Raw genomic sequence first — 5,915 nt, 5'->3', positions numbered from 1 at the left:
AAACGTCCAAAAACCAAAGGCTCCAGCAGGAGCCACCTAACGTGCGACCTCCACCTACATGTCGCCACCGGAAGCAGCAATAAACTCACTCCATTGATGAATATTTACAACTATACTTCCTTATACATTGCAATTAGATGTGACGGTTAAACTCAGTCCCAGTCTTTTTCAAAAATTGAATAAGCTGCAAAGTTACAGAAAGCAGTCGCAACCTTCTTATTAAATGGCCTTTCCCATCATTATTATGAGAGCAGAAAAAATGCAGCCAGACTGAGATGTTGCATTAATGGAAGTGCTTCTGCTAAGAAAAAATTAAACACCTGACTAAAAGCAACAGTTTTTATGCTGATTACAGGGGGACCCAGTCAATGATGTTAATGTCATAAGGGCCTTTTGCAAATCAGGCCTTTATACGGTAACTTTAGTCTACTGAAAATCCTGAGAATACTGTTAACGAACGCGATGGGTTATTCAGGGAGGTTCCCGCCGGCTGTGGTGGCGAGATCCCCTCTGCAATTCAATGGCATTTAGTCACCCTTTTGGGCCCTGAGGAGTTTCTCACCGGTTTAGCCCACACTTAGAATTTGTTTAGCACTGGGAAGCTGAATTCAGAGATTGGGCCGCCATTTTGCCCTGATCTCTAAGTGAGCTTGTGGGTCCCCCACACCCCCCATCCATGGGCAATCTGACCCCCACACACATGGACACTACCCCACATCCCCCAAGTGAGTACACCCCGCTATGGGGTCCCTGGGGGGTCCCCCTTCTTCAGGCTCCCCCCAAGCCACCTTCCAGCACCCCCTCCCTTCTAGGAACCTCACCGATCACCCCACAAACCTCCCGGAGGGCTCTACTTACCTTTCCTACACTCCCCCACCCTTCAAACTCCTCCACCCTCGTTTCATAGGCATGGTCCACCTTGCCCCCTGACCTTTGGCAGTGCCACCCTGGCACTTGGGCAACCTTGCATTGCCACCCCGGCACCCGGATATTGCACCTGCCAGCTTGGCAGTGCACTGCCATCTGTCCACCTTGGCAGTTCCAGGGTGGCAGTACCAAGTTGTCCACGATCCAGGGGGAGAGCCAGGGGGCCACCCTGCACTTGCCCTGACCACCCAGGGGTCTCTGATGGCCCAAGAGACCCTTTGGGTGCCGTTCCACCTGGCGCACATTTGTGTGGACCAGCACTGATCGGCACCCGGCTGCAGCCTCCCTGGGGAGGCCGGGGAAACAAGGAACGCTGGTGAATCCCACGCAGGTAGGTCGTAAGTAGGTTTATGAACTACTTCCGCGAGCGTCATTCAGTCCCGCCCATTTGAGGTAGAGTTTTGACTCTCGAGAGACTCTGGTGAATCGTGCGAGACACGGAGCCTTTCGGGAAGCTTGCTGACAGCCTCTCTCGGGATTCTCCGTCCGGATTGTGCCCGCACTTGAGCGTAACACGGCCGGAGAGTCGCACCCAACATCTCTGACTAGGTAATGTCTCGTTTCTGGTTATGAATACTTAATTATAGGCGGCACGGTGGAGCAGTGGTTAGCACTGCTATCTACGGCGCTGATGACCCTGGTTCGATCCCAGCCCCGGGTCACTGTCTGTGTGAAGTTTGCATATTCTCCCATGTCTGGGTGGGTTTCACCCCCTCAACCCAAAGATGTGCAGGTTTGGTGGATTGGCCACGCTAAATTGCCCCTTAATTGGGAAAAAAATAATTGGGTACTCTAAAAAAAAATTTTTAATGAATACTTAATTATATAGCATGTAGGATAGTGAATTAATTTGTCATTCATCATCTGCAAATGTTTGGAGTAATTTGCTGGATAGCGTAATGTAGCCACCTGGGTTGGCCACTTCCCGACTTAAAATGAAGAACCGCAAAGGCTGAAGGGAAATTCAGCCAACACAGGCAAAGACTAGCAAATACAGAAATCATGTATATTGAAATCTGCAAAACAACCAGACAGCACGTAAACCAGCAGCCATCTGCATAGTAATGCAGCAGCCATCTGCATAGTAATGAACGATTCCAAGGCACAATGGCAACAGTCAAGGTGAATAAAGCCAAGCCAGACTCCTCGGCGCCAGCAGGAGCCAAGACAAAGGAAGGCCAACGGACATTTAGGGACCGCCCAACGATTAGGGAACAACTCCAGTACTGGAGAAATCGATCCAAGTGATCGGAACGCAGTCCAATCACTTGGAACCAGGTACGGGGTCCGCCCAGAAGGGGGGGAAGCCCCTGCGGACTATAAAGTAAAGCCCCCAAGTTCAAATCGTTCTTCTTTGGCAGGGTCACTCACCAACTTGAACCAACCCTTGACAGTGACCTGCCTCGCTGCCTCGAACCAAGTATGTCTCAAGTCAGCGCTCGTTACGAGATACCAGTCCATACCAGCTTTTGAATCTTCCAAACTCAGGACCTGAACGAAAGGCCATTTGTTCCCCTGACCTGGTGGGCCAGTCCGAAGCTAAGTATAGGCCTTTTAGTGATAGGAATAGCCTAGAAAGTAGAGTCTATGCATGAGTAGTGATTTACTGTGTATAATAAATGTGCTTTGATCTGAATCTTACTAATTGGTGTGTTGAGTTACTGATCATTACTTGAACTTGAACCTCGTGGTGGTATCATAAAGATACCTGGCGACTCTAGAGCAAAAGTTAAACAAACAGCAAATTACGATTTAAGAGCCAACCAAAAGTTAGCAACAGTAATAAACGCAAAAACATTAAGAACGTTCAAAATACAGTCAGACGTTATTGGCTTTTGGGGCAATATCTTCCATTCTGGAGGATAAGTTGGGTGACAGAAGCAGGAATGAAAGTGACTTCCGCTCAGGGATGGAAAGGCTGGCCATGTGCAATCTCACCCTGTTTAACTCATTCTGTATGCATCTGTGAGGAGCACGCTGAATCGTGTGGGAAGTGAAGGCAGGAAGTCACTGTCCCCTCCCTTACCTCATGGGGTCGAAGGTTCTGGTGCCATATTTAAAGGGCATCTGGACAGCGATTTACTCGCTGTAAACCAGGAGCTCCAGATTGTGTATCTATCAGAATGTCGCAGAGAAGATAATGTGCAGTCCAACGGTTCAGCAATACCTCCTGTGGTGATATGCATGTGCACAGTAAATGTCCATAGTTATCTATTAATGTAGTGATACAACCTCCAACCAGCAGGTGGCGATAGAGGTCCACCATGTGACTCGAGATATCCGGCATATGGTAGTAAGTCGTATTACAAGATAGTCACATTAGAAGTAGCTCCAAGAGAATTTATTTATTTGTTACCATTTGTATCATAGTTCGTCAGTTATCTTTCCATGTGTTCATTTTGTTAATAAACTATCTTACTAGATAGATGTTCTGTGTGCATCTGTTCAACGGCCACAACACAGAACATAACATGGTATCAAGAGTGTAGAATAATTGAAGATAACAACGGAGAAGATTGGACAAAACAGGCCAAAGAAAGAAAAAATAAAATTCTCCCACCTACCCAGTAAACTACGGGCAACTGGAACTCAATGCACGGAAAGACTGTGAAGCTCGAGATGGAAGGTCTGAAGGTACCTTACCAGCTTCAAGTCACTAGTACTGGAGACGAGAATTGACGTGTTTTTAAGCGGCAATTCAGACTCTATGTTGCAACCCTTAGCCTGCAGACACAGCCTGATGAGAGGCGTATTGCATTGCTGCTCACGGTAGCAGGTCCTCAAGCAATAGAAATTTATAATACTACCGTGTTCGAGAGCAAAACAGAGAACAGAGCTTCGATGAAGGAATAAAGTACTTTGATGGCAATGCTCCTGGAAGAAAAATGAAACTTTTGAACATTATATACTTTGTACACATACCCAAAAGCCAGGGGAATATTTTGATCGTTTTCAAACCAACTTGTGGTTGAAGGCGCAGTCGAGCAATTTTAGTACTTTAAAGGTGTCGATGATCCGCGATCAGATAGTGTTCGGGATATCGAATGGCAAGGTTCATGAGAGGCTGTTGAGGGAAGAAAAGCTTCAATTAGAAAACACTATCAAGATTTGTAATGCAAGCGAGCTAGCTGCACAGCAAATTAGTACGCTCAACCTGAAACATTTTGCCGCCAATCTGGAAGAAGACGCCAGCGCCATAAGCAATGTGACACAGTTGAATAAGTAATTTGGTCGCAGTGCGGGCAGCCATTTTAAGTGGCTGACCGGTCCGCCATTTTATGCCAGTGATGCGGCAAACAACATGGGCCACGACAATATCCAGGGTTTGGGAAGGTGTGCTACAAGTGTGGCAGAAGAAATCACTTTGCGAAGCAATGTTTTTCATGTCCAGCAGTGGGGCAAACAGGATCAGTCAGCGTGATTGATGAGACGTCAATTGAAGACCTGTTTTTCGCTGATCTGATTTTGATTAAGGACACGATGAGTCCAAATATACACAGAGTGAAGAAGTCTTACTGCCCAGTTGCAACAAAAATGATAATGATGCTGATACCATTGAAGACAGATGGACAATTCAATTGATGCTGAATGGCACATTGATCAAATGCAGGCTTGACAAGGGAGCAAGGACCAACCTTTTCAGTTTATCCGATTTGAACGGGCTGCGAGTTAAACCGAAAGACTGCTGAAAAGTTATATTGGGAATGATATTGCAACGTTAGGCGCATGCAAGGTCGAAGCATGGATACACAACAGAAGTCACATCAGAACATTTTCCATTGTGGACACGGAACGCGGGGCCATCATAGGAACGGAGGCATGTGAGGCACTGAACCTAGTTGAGCGGCTGTACATTCCAGACAGTGCTAAGACAGAGGATCATTGCGACTGGCAATGAGATACAATGGCACAGTTACCTGATGAGATAAAAGCAAAAGTCAAAGTGGAGGAAGATAAACCAGCCAAAGAGATGGAGGAGCCAAAGGGAATTCCAGAATTCTGGTTGATGGTCTTCAAAAATGTGGATTTGCTCAATGACATGATACAAGAGCATGATGAGCCCATCCTAAAGCATTTACAAGATGTAAACGTAACATTTTCAGTCAATGAGCTTTACTCTGAAGTTTAAGTTTGAGCCAAATTAATATTTCACAAATGTGGTAGTGACAAAAACATACCACATGCACTCACAGCCTGATGAGTCAGATTTTTCTCTTCTTTGATGAACCAAAAATCACAGGATGCACAGGATGCCAGATCAAAGAAGAAAAAAAATAAACATCACATTGAAAACCATTAAACCGAGGCAGAACCATAAGGGTCGGGGTACTCATAAAACAGTTACGAAAACTGTACCAAATGACTCTTTCTTCAATTTCTTTAGTCCTCCTGAAGTTCCAGAGCATGGAGAGCGGGATAAAGATTTTGCAGCATGACTCGCAGCTGACTTTGAAATTGGTCACTTCTTGCATGAACACATAGTTCCACGAACAATGTTATACTTCACAGGAGAAGCCATTGCAGACGATGGTGATGATCACGATGATGATGAATCCGATGATGAAAGTGAAAAATCAAATGATCAGCCAGAAGAGGAAGCCTACTAAAATCTATTCAGTTAATTTGGCAGTAGTGACGAGGTGATCACAAGCAGCACCCAATCTACGTAGGATAATGACAAGTCGGGAAGCTCTAAGCTGGCGTGTGCAGAGGCTGAAATTGAGATTGCAATAGCAGATAAATCAGGTGAGAAAAATCAACTGCGAACAGCCAACTGGTAAGTGAAGAAATAATCCCTATTTTGGAGAAATTAGCTCCATCTATTCGATCCACGAAATTGTTCCTACAGTGGATTCCCCAATATCCGAGGCCTGTCCACCAAAAGACTTGCAGGAAGAACCCAGATGGATACATCTTCACGCAGTTCTCCAATGAAAGATGAAGCATGTATCGCTATAACAGATGAGGATGAGCCACTAATTGAGGCT

At 45.8% G+C, this 5,915-nt stretch overlaps 1 pseudogene; it reads left to right on the top strand.

Annotated features, from left to right (window-relative positions):
• The first annotated feature begins 4,831 nt into the window (after positions 1-4,831).
• LOC140409400 (nucleosome assembly protein 1-like 1 pseudogene) lies at positions 4,832-5,534 on the top strand (annotated as a pseudogene).
• Positions 5,535-5,915: the final 381 nt, after the last annotated feature.

Source organism: Scyliorhinus torazame, chromosome 3 (genome assembly GCF_047496885.1).
Source record: "Scyliorhinus torazame isolate Kashiwa2021f chromosome 3, sScyTor2.1, whole genome shotgun sequence".
Lineage (NCBI taxonomy): Eukaryota > Metazoa > Chordata > Chondrichthyes > Carcharhiniformes > Scyliorhinidae > Scyliorhinus > Scyliorhinus torazame.
The sequence above is the reverse complement of the archived record's forward strand: the minus strand, read 5'-3'. Positions and strand labels throughout refer to the sequence as shown.